Raw genomic sequence first — 10,908 nt, 5'->3', positions numbered from 1 at the left:
CCGGGATTCCCGGAGTGCGCAGGTACCCATATCAGCTCCACATGGCGGGGTGGAGGTGCAACGGGCGAGTCCAGTATGCAAAAAGCAGAAACATGGGCTCGGCCTCGTGCAAAATTTAGCATAGCTGTTTTTTAATCTATTATGTACCGGGCTTCCGTATGGGTGATGGCAATGGCAATCCCAGCTTCCTCTGCAGCTTCTGGGGAAGTGGGGGGAGGGGTAGTGTTAAGAGTGGGGATAGGGAGGAGTCCACCACGGCGGCAACCACTTGCTCTCCCATGCATGCGGCGTCCACCCATACGGCGTCTGGTTAGGGGCCGTAATAGCGATGGAGCGCCTTATCTCGAGCTCGGCGGCGCTCCTCGTGATGTTGTGGGTGCATGTTCCTCGGGAGCGGCTTAATAAGCAGCTCCCGGTAGATGTGGCGTGGGGTGGCGAGTAGTGTAGGGTCGTTGGCCGGTATCCGGATCCCGAGGGAGTCCAGGATGTGCCGCCCTGTGGATGTCTGTGTCAGGCGAATGTATTGCGCCTGTCGGTGCGCTTCTACAAGTTCCCCGATAGTGTTGTGGAGGCCCAGGCCGAGTAGTCGGTCTGTGGGTGTGTTAAAGGGTAGTTTTAGTGCTACTTTATACGCCTTGCATATTAAGGCATCTAGGGCATTGGTATCGTGTCGGGATAAGTGTAAATATGGGGTTGTGTAAAGCCCACGGTTGAGGACGAAGGCATGGATGAGGCGACATAGGCCGCGCTCCTTCATGCCTCTGTGGTGGGCTGAAACCCGGAGAATGAGGTGTGAAATCGCACCTGCAATCTGTTTGGGTTTCTTCAGGGTGGTGGTGTTTTTACCATCACTCTGGATATGGAGTCTCAGTATGCAGAGGGTTTCAACCTCCGGCACTGGGCGTCCGTCCAGCTCGATCGTGATGGGGGAGCATGGGGAGAAGCGATTACGAGGTCTGATGAGTAGTAGTCTGGATTTTTCTGGGGAGCAAGAAAGACCGATACTGGCAGCACAATTTTGGGTCAAGGTGGCTGCAGACTGGAGAGTGTCCTCTATACCGCCGTTACTGCCGTGGCTAGTCCATAGCGTGATGTCGTCGGCATAGAGGGTGTGTATGGGATGGGGTATGATTGTCAATTGTCGGGCCAGGAGGATTAAGGTGATATTAAATAGAAAGGGGGACAGAACGGACCCTTGCGGGGTGCCACCCCTCGGTAAAGTAAAAGAGAGGGAGGTCAGTGGACCAAAGTGTATCTCAGCCGTGCGGTCGGTCAGGAATGCTTGAAAGTAGGTGTACGTACGTGCACCTACATTCAGTGGCGAGAGAGCAGTCATGATCGCTTCGTGTTCTACGCGGTCAAAGGCTTTGGAGAGGTCCAAAGCCAAGACTGCCTTTGTGTACCCCGGGATAAGGGGGTCGAAAATGTCGTGCGTGAGTTGTAGCATAGCATCCTGCGCGGATAATTGGGGGCGTAAGCCCACCATGCTATGAGGGTAACGGTCGTTTTCCGCCATGCGTTGTGTGAGTCTCGATAATACTACATGCTCGAAAAGCTTTCCGAGGCATGAGGTTAGCGAGATCGGGCGAAGGTTTTGGAGTGCAAGTGGTTTGTTGGGCTTGGGTATGAAAATGACCTTCGCATGGCGCCAGGACTGGGGGAGGGTGCCCTCCCTCCAACACTGGTTGACGTAGTCCGTAATCTGTGGGATGGATTGATCATCCAGATTACGAAGCATGGATTTGGTTACCTGGTCGGCGCCAGGTGCGGAGCTGGTACGGAGAGTCAGGAAGGCCGCTCTGACTTCCGTCTACGCTATGTCCGTGTCGAGTGTGGGGTTGGGCTGCCCTGTGTAGGGAGGCAAGCGAGTCTGTGTGCCTGGGGAGGTGTAGGTTGTTTGAAGTGTGTCTATAAGGCTGTCAGGGTTGTCTATGTGCGCGTGGATGAGTCTTGTTACATGGTGTTGTGTTGCTGTTTTTGTCTGCGTCGGATCTATAAGGTGGCGGAGGAGTTGCCAGGCCCGCTTGGTGGACAGGTTCCCAGCATTGCCGTCGCATATCTGGCCCCAGTAGAACAGGCAGAGCTCCTCAGAATGTTGTTGGATTTGGGTTTGCAGCGCGGCCAGCCGCTCTTAATGTGTCCTGTTTAGCTTATTCCTCTTCCACCGTTCTAGAAGGCTGTGATAGGCCTCCCAGAGGTGGGCGAGTCGAGTGTCTAATGTAGGGGTTTCTGTAGGGGTTTCAATGATTTTTGTGTTGCGTTGGACGTCATCCTGGAGGGATTTCACCCAGGTGTCGATATCGTAAATAGGGGTATCAGTGCTGGGGCCGCCCGAGTGGTGCGGAGAGAGTCCCAGTTTATGAGTTTGTGTGTCATGTAAGTGTGACGGGGTTGTTTGTATGGGACAGTGAGCTGTATAATGCAATGATCACTGCCTAGTGTGTATTGTGTTATGGTCCAGGTGACGCCTTGGAGAGAGTGGGTCAGCACCAGGTCCGGGCGGGTGTCCATACTGACGCTATTGCAGATCGAGTGGGCGTCAGGAAGTTGTTGTGTACGATGAGGTGGAGGTTCTGGAGGAGCAACCAGAGCCTGCGACCTCGGTGTGTTGTTGTTTTGTAACCCCAGTCTGTATGTTGACTGTTGAAGTCTCCGCCGACTAACAAGGGGTGCTTTCCTGGCAGCCGGTGGACCGATCGAAGTAGGAACTCTAGAGACGCCATCGGGTGTGATGCGAAGTTGATTTCAGTGATCACGCAAGGCTTATCTGAAGCGATATGGTGTACCTTGTGAGTGATGCTACGGTGTATGAGTGTGGACGCGCTGGGTTTGTCTGTGGCGTCCGAATGTACCGAGGTGTAGCTGGGAAGTGTTGCGCAATGTGCAGCGTCTTGGAGTAAAAGTATTTGGTGCTGAGCAGTGACTGTAGGAAGTAAAAGCTGCAGAGGTGCACGCTTGCCGCGGAAGCCACGGCAATTCCAAGTTAGAATTTGTAGATTATTATTTTCCCGCGCCGCCATACTGGAGCGTGGGGGGCGGAGAGGGGGGGGTTAGTTGCGTCGTGTCCATTGGAATGTGTTGGTTAGGAGGGGTGGATTCTGTAAGCTGAAGGGCGGGTTGCGAGGGTATAGAAGGGCGCGTTTGTGTGAAGCGGTGTTCTATGTTTTCGAGCATCTTGTTAAGCATAACATCCATGCGTTGCTCTAATTTCTGCGTGAGGGTTTCTACGAGGAGGGTGAGTTTAGTCTCGAGGCGTGTTTTGAGTTCTTGTAGTTTACGATCGAATTTAGCCTCAAGCGCTGCGAGTTTGGCATCTATGTCTGTCAACTGAGAGGGTGGTATTTCTTGTGTGGTTCGCTGTTTTTTCGTGGGAGGTGAGCTGGGATATTTCGTCTCGGGGGGTGGAGTGGAGTTAGGGAGGTCTGATTGTGTCGGGGGTTGGGTATGGACGAGGGAAGCAAGGCGACTTACCTCTTCCCTGAGGGCCCGGAGCTCCCGTTCCTGTTGTAGCGCTTCGGGAGGCTGGGTGAGCTGGGGGGGGGGTATGTCTTCCAGCGGCCAGGTCGGCTCATGTGAGATGTCGAGCGTCCGAAGGGCGAGAAGCTGTGCTGCCGGAGCGTCGACACAGGCTGGGACTGGATCGATGGTGTTGACGATGTTCTGCCTTCTTTTGAGTGGACCGCGGCTGACGTGTAGTAGGACTTCTTCGATTTGCTTTGCATCCACTTGTTCCGGTCAGGTGTGCTCCACCGCTGAGAATGCATTGTGGAGCGCAGGTTGCGGAGTCCACTCTTTCATGAGTTTCGCCACGTCTTGGGCATCGGTGGGAGCGGGGCAGGGTACATACATCTGCTCGATGTCCTGGTTTTCTGCAGTTCGCACAGGCGTCGATGTGTCTCCGGTAGACCGTGCATAGGTGGACACCGCCGCCGTAGATGATTTTCCTCGGAACTGGTCCGTAGGGGAAGGTAATAAGGATTGAGCGTGTTTTCCCCATACGTCGGGCATCAATGATGGGGACTTCGGAATTTCGGGCCTGAAGGTCTGCGATGACCTCGCTGGGGGTTTCATCCCAAAATGCGTCCCACCGGCCGGGCGCACCGACCCGGCCGGTGGGACGATCTAGGCTGTGATAGCATATTTTCGGTCGCGAAGTGTAATTTCCTTGAGATTGACGAGTTTGAGGGCGGTCTCTTGGCACATGGTGGCGATGGTGCACGTGTTGTTTGTGGGATGTACTCGGATCTGGATGTCTTGTTGTCCTTGTAGCTGCGCTGCTTGCATGATTGTGGCGAGTAGCGAGCCCTCCCTGTGATCTGTAGACAATTTTGTAAGCGTCGGCGGTTAATGGGGCGAGTTGGCGACCTTTGAACGCTGCTGCTTTCGGAGAGCGCAGCTGTTCTTGGCGAGGCTGGAACGTGGGCGGTGATGGCGTCGTGGCGTTTGCGTTCTGTGGCGTCCCCATGCTGGATCCTGGGGCATGCGGGAGACGATTTGGAGGCTCCGGTCGTGTTCCGACGGGACGCGTGCATGGACAGGACATGCTTCCAGTCCCGGGGGTTGGTATTCGGACGCGTTCAAGTCCTCTGCGGACACTGTGACCTGCATGCTGGAGTCTGGGAAGTGGCCGCGCGAGGCCTAGTGCGGCGGCTGCGCCGCTGCCAGAAAGGAAAGCTGTCGGCTCAGCCGGAGAGCGTCGGATCTCCAAAAATTTGGGGTCTTCGGTAAGCACTCACCTTGCTGCGTTGATTGAGGTAGGCAGTGGAGTTCCACGGCGGGTTCGCTGACCGCTGAACAGGTCTGTGTGCGGAGCCGATGCGGAGCGCGTGCGCCCTCCGTATTGGTGCGAGTTACGCGCATACATTTACATTTAGCTACGTTAAGTTGCATTAACCCTACGCTGCACCAGCTAGAGATAGCGTTTATGCCGTCTTGTAAGAACTTCTTAACACATTCGTCCGAGATTTCACATAGGATAACACAGACATCTCCTAAAACGTAAATATTAGAAAAACACGTCATTGGGTAAATTGTTAAAGTAAATTAAGAAAATAAGAGGGCCTATAACTTATCCTTGGGGCACACCAGAGTCTACGGGATTAAATGGGGACATGTGATTGTTTGACACAACATACTGTGACCGATTAAGGAGAAAACGCTCAAGCCATGCAAGCAGGCTAGGATCAAGATTAAGTTTACCGAGTTTAAGTAGAAGCAATTTATGACACACTTTGTCGGAGGCCTTGGCAAAATCAAAGAAAACACGATGACACGATGACACGATGACCGGCGGGGATTGGGCCACGCCTTGCTGGGTGCGTTAACAGGCATTGTCGGAGCGACGGTGGGCAACGTCCAGCTTGGGAGGTCCAGGATAGGTTAGGAGAATACCCGACACCTCCACCACTTCGATAAGGCGATTTATTGACGGCAAGCGACAGGCGAAAAAACCAGTGCAGTCACAAGGGAACAACGGTTTCGGAGCCGACAGCTCACGCTCTGGCCTCGCGCCCTACATCGACGATAGCGCCCCACTGCTTCTTGTGCCCTTTTCTTCTCTTTCATTACACTTGCAATAAAATTTGGCAGAATTCAGCGATGAGGACTATGCAGGTACGCAAATAACCTAAAACGCGTCACGTATGAGGCGTGCCGTCTCCACTCTCGCGCTACGCTTCGGGCACTTTGCGCCTTCTGGCGACGCAGTCACGAAGTCCTCGAGTAACCAATGGCACATGCACTGTGACCCCATTTCACGTCAAACAGGTTCACTGAAGAGCAACACAAACTCACGCGAACGGCCCACATCTTAACACTGCACAACCTTCGGGATCGGCCTAGATTTTTAGACTGTACTATCTTCATGTTCTGCCCAAATCTTTGTTGGATAAGTAACATACAGAATTTTAGCGCTTCCGGTATTCCGGTAAACGCAAGCGGTCTGGTCGTATTAGCCGATGGGCAAGGTGCGAACGTGAACGGCCTCATGATGCAGTCAGCGGTGGGGCTGAGCTCGCGCAGGTAAGCACAGCTTAGATATCAGAAACCAAGTGTATTTTATTTTGGTGCTGCTGTAAATTTCCTGCAACAACACGATTGCGTTGCTGCTGAAAATTTACGCCAGCAGTGAAGTAGATTAGAATCGGTTACTGCAGTAATACATCAATGTTTGTCTAGTTAGTAAGTTTGTTCCTAGTCCCTTTTAACACAGGGCAGGCGTTTTAGGTGCCACAGGAAAATAAAGTTTTTTGCTGTCTCTCACAGTTCACTGTTTTCTTTTTTGTTCGTGCACTGTAGAGTTTCACCACAATTTCGCATAACTGTGAGCACTCCCGCCCCCTCTCCCGCTTCGTTCACCGTTCCGCAGACAATGCCGCGCCAAGACGAGCCAAGCTGAGCACTGTGCCACCAGGTGGCTGTAGCGCCTGCACTCAACCGGTAATACGACCAGTCCGCTTGCAGTCTGCAATACCGGAAACGCTAAAAAAAAGTATTTAATGTAATTCACCATAAAAAGCATTATCTCACAGGTGCGCTTCGAATTTTCCAACTGCAGCGGTGCCAGAGAAGACTCCTTGTGATTTGTTCTTAACGAAACCGGGGGCAGTAATCGTACGAAGTGGGTAATCGGCTCTATGGCCCGCGCAATGCAACCTCGGTGCCAAATTTTATTGCGGACGAGTCAACGGTTTGGCTGGAAGAGGGTTGCGTACCAGGCCCTCTTATTTACGCATTGACGGATTGGCTCGAACCGCCATATTGGCACCTCGTATAATTGCCACCTTCTCCTCTTGCATGTGCGCAAAACAGCAGTTTCAAAGAGAACGATGACCGTTTCGTTCAAACCGCCTTCCCTTGATGTGCACTTATTCTTTACTCAACATTGACACCTCTTTTTTCTCGGCGCCACAGAAGACACACCATGACATACTAACAAACGTAAAGCGGCACAGTAGCCCTCAGCCATCACCTTTGGCGGTGGGCTTTGTAAGACGTACGAACAGATAGGGTAAGAGCTGCATAACAAATGAAGCGCTTCTTTTTTCCTGCAGGGTTGCAAGAGTGCCTTAAAGGTACAACTCAAGGACACCAACATTGCGTACGGCAAGAAAACACATGAGGTGGTCCTGGTCTTCGACAACGACGTTACTGTGGCAGAAAAGGTCAGTCTCTAATGTCCGCGCGCGTGCTAGGCGCGTGACGGGTGTGTTGGCTGCGCAGATGAAGTACGTTCTGGAGAAGAAGCCGCGGAAGCGCTTTGCCTGGCTCTACTTCAACGTGCACATGGCCGACTTGCTGGGCAGGTGCAAGATGCCCGATCCTTTCACGCCAATCATGGTACTGCGAGAGAACTTCAGCATCGGCGACAAGCCGTAGTACGGCAAATAAATGTGGCTGCGAGCGCGCTTCGCCGATGCGACCGGCGCACGTGACCGAACTGTATCGGAGCGAAGCTAAGTACTAGGCGTTCCGCAAGCTTTCTCGTGTTTTAGCGTCAGAAGCCAACGGCGCACTGGAGTCTCGGTATTGACCTTTTTCTTTATGGGCGCCGCCATATTGCGTAGGCAGTGGCGCCATCTATGGGCAGTCGGCATGCTGGCTCGGGCAAACGCTTCATGTTGTATGTCACTTGTCACCTATACGTTTGGAGGCAGCTTTTGGTGGTTGTTCTCCGGCTCGTACCATCTCTTTAGCGTGACGCGACGTCTTCTACGTCGAAAACAGTTCTGCAAAACGTACTGACTCATGTACAGACACACTGACAGGATTTAAGTCAGCATGACCGAAGTTTCTGCGCCGTTGAGATGGCCGGAGCACCCAGCCCGATGGGAAGGCGCGTGTTTGATTCTACAATCAGCCTCGTAGATCAATGGTGCCTTTTTGAATTTTTTTTCTCGAATGCGCCCTTGCTTCAGCTTTGTCACTGTAGTTTTAAGCTGTGGTTTAGCAGTAATGAGTAGTTACAAAACATATGACGATCTTAACAGCGTGGGTACCGTTCTTCTACGAAATAAGCTGCGCTCTTTAATTTCACAACCGTTGAAATATTTATCTGTGACACTTTGTGCAACTACTTGGTTGGTTGGAAGAGGTTTCCGCCCATGAACAAATTACTTTGGTTAGCTATAACAGCGCGCTGCACTGCCTCAATCACAGTTGTCGAGTGCTCGAGTGGCTGGCTGCGCATTGAACGCGCGTTCGAAGCAGTGGTAGCTGCCTGGCCCTATGGATATGTCCGTTCTACATCGCGCTTAGTCCAAGCATGCGAGAAAACCCGATGCAGCCAAAACAGTTCACAACATACACACACGATGCACGTCGTATGTCTGCGCAGCAAGGATAAATATCCTCATGCTCTAGTTAGCGCTGCACCGAAAGGCTACAGAGTTGTTCGACGACTTTGTATGAACTGACATCCCGTCAATTCAACGGAGAACGAGCAAAAGCATTCCCCAAATCGTTTGGCAGCACGCGATGCAGCCAAGCAACGCCTCACCGGATCGCACAAGCCAGAGATAAGGAAAAGCTCTCCACGCGTCCTTTCCTCCTCGCCCGATGTCTATACTTGGGCTTTTGTCTTTCGTATAAACGAGACCACCTTCCGGGCTTAACATAATATTAGGTTGTTCTGTGATCGAATAACCAGAGGGATATTGAGATTCTGGCAGATGTTGAAGCTGTCGTCTTTTGTAGTTACGAATGATTGAGGCTAATGATTGAGGCTTCATGGTGTTTACTTGTACTACTGACTGACCAGGTAGCTGCATTAAAGTGGAAGAACACTGAAAATAGAAGTATACAAACCCGTATGTGAAAAACGCGTGTGTCTGGGGGAGGGGGGAGGGGTGAGTAGGTTTAACATGTCAATGCACCGGCAATTATATCTTTAGACAAGGCACCCATCATCAAACACAGTGAAGCATTACGAGCGCTACAGCTTGCATCAATAATGCAGTAGTATGCAGGTTAACGGTCTTGTAGACGCAGACATTTTGTTTAAATTGGGGAGAAATCGGGACGATGCATTGAAAAAGCTCAAGCGCGACGATGTTTCACTCGAGCACGAGAAACTGAACCCACCCTTTATCACGAACAAAGTTGAAGCAAAGGAAGATGGGTACCGAAAGCTGTCAGGTATAGCTGCAATGGTTGTTCAAGAATGCGGTGGTTCGCAAGTAAATGCGGATGTTATAAAAGGTAATAGACCTATGCGCTACCTTGAAAAGGAAAGCCATTCTGAGGTAAATTACTGGAGAACAGGAATGCAGCTAAATAGTGGCTACCGCTCTACAGGACTTTTAAACAATAGAATATGTTTTAACGCGAAGGGAAGCGTTATGATTTTGATGCCCTGAATACTTGATCGTTTAACTTTGCAGCAAAACTTTGCAAATAATTGCCACCCCGCAGGTGCAAACCAGGAAAGCAGGGAAGTATATTTTTAGGTGACTGCCTACGGTTACCAGACGAGACGGCTATTAGATAAGCTAAACAGATAAAAAAGCACTAGAGCTTAGGGCCACAAAGAAATTAATATGCAAAACGAGAATGTAGGATTTGTGGAATAAGGTGACAAGAAAATTTGGAGGACGCTTAAGCCTCGCCTTTAAAAGTGGAACGCACAGTATACAAAGATAAAGCCCCTTAAACTTCCTAAAGTAGCGACACACTCCTCCTCCGCCTTCACTCTTCCTCGCTTTTCCTCTCTTTCACGCTCCCTCGTCGACCGAGGCGTCGCATACACTTCTCAAGCGTAGCAGCGGCGCCAACATGCGCTCCGTAAACGCTTCTCGAGCAAAAATGGCGCTGATGCACGGCGCGAGGAGCCACGTGATGCTTTTAGGCCAATAGCGACGCGGCGTTGGCCTTGGCCAGAGCGCGCGAGGAGGAGGTGGCAGTCTTCAAACCATGGCAATACCTTACGATCTGTAAGGGGCTTTATTAACCGATCCCTGACTGCTTCTCACGTTTCACGGCAACTGTGCCGTATGTAACCGTAATGTCTCGCGGGAAACGCTGGCTGCGAACGCCATGCACGAAGGCGGGCTTTGTGTTGGAAACGCGGCCGCTTGCGGGGGCCGCGATGTGGCGGCGAGCGCCAGCTGGTAGGATTTCAAGGAACCGGGCGCGCCGCTCCGTGGCCCCCGAGACACCCACGCGCCGGCGTGTGGAAATGGCGGACGCCGCGGTCGGCCTGTGAATTTTAGAACCGCTGGAAATGGGGCTACTTTGAGATTTCGCGTAAGAGAATTGTTTTCTCGCATAACGAAATTACAATCCGAGAGCTATCATGTCTTTAGGTTGTGTGTATGTCGTAGTTTACGATTTTTCCACGCATTTTAGCTTGAGAAATTCAATTAGTTCACCAAATAATCGCGTCACATGGATGGCTTTGGTATGGGGTATTGGAAAAATTTGGTATGGGGGATTGGAAGGCTTTTCTTTCGAGGAATCCGTATGGGTTTCCCTTGTAGCAATTGCTACGAACGGGTGGGTGTGTTATTTTGCCTTTATTAAAATATACATTCTGGCATGCACCACGCGCACACTTCGCGGCGGCGTCGCGGGATAGCGCCACGTGTCCAGAGGGAAACCGCAGTACACGTCTCGCATGTGATGCGTTTCGGCGTCACAGGTTGCTTCGATATTGCTTCTATGCTAATCGCGATAATGTTTGCAGTCATGCTGAGACGGTTTTTACAAGAAGTGTTTTGTCGTTCTAGCTAGTGATTTTTGGCGCCGGTACAGCGCCGGTGCAGCGGGGAGCCCGCGAGGAGTGTAGGACGTATGTTTGCAGTACGCGCGTTCGACCACGTGACGGTGGATTATCTTTTAGGAACCTTCGATTCGCAGCTTATACTGACCAACAGTGATTCGTAAACAGTGCAAAATATGCGAGTGGATTAC

This window comes from Dermacentor variabilis, chromosome 7, assembly GCF_050947875.1.
Source record: "Dermacentor variabilis isolate Ectoservices chromosome 7, ASM5094787v1, whole genome shotgun sequence".
Classification (NCBI taxonomy): Eukaryota; Metazoa; Arthropoda; class Arachnida; order Ixodida; family Ixodidae; genus Dermacentor; species Dermacentor variabilis.
This window is presented reverse-complemented; position numbering follows the sequence as displayed.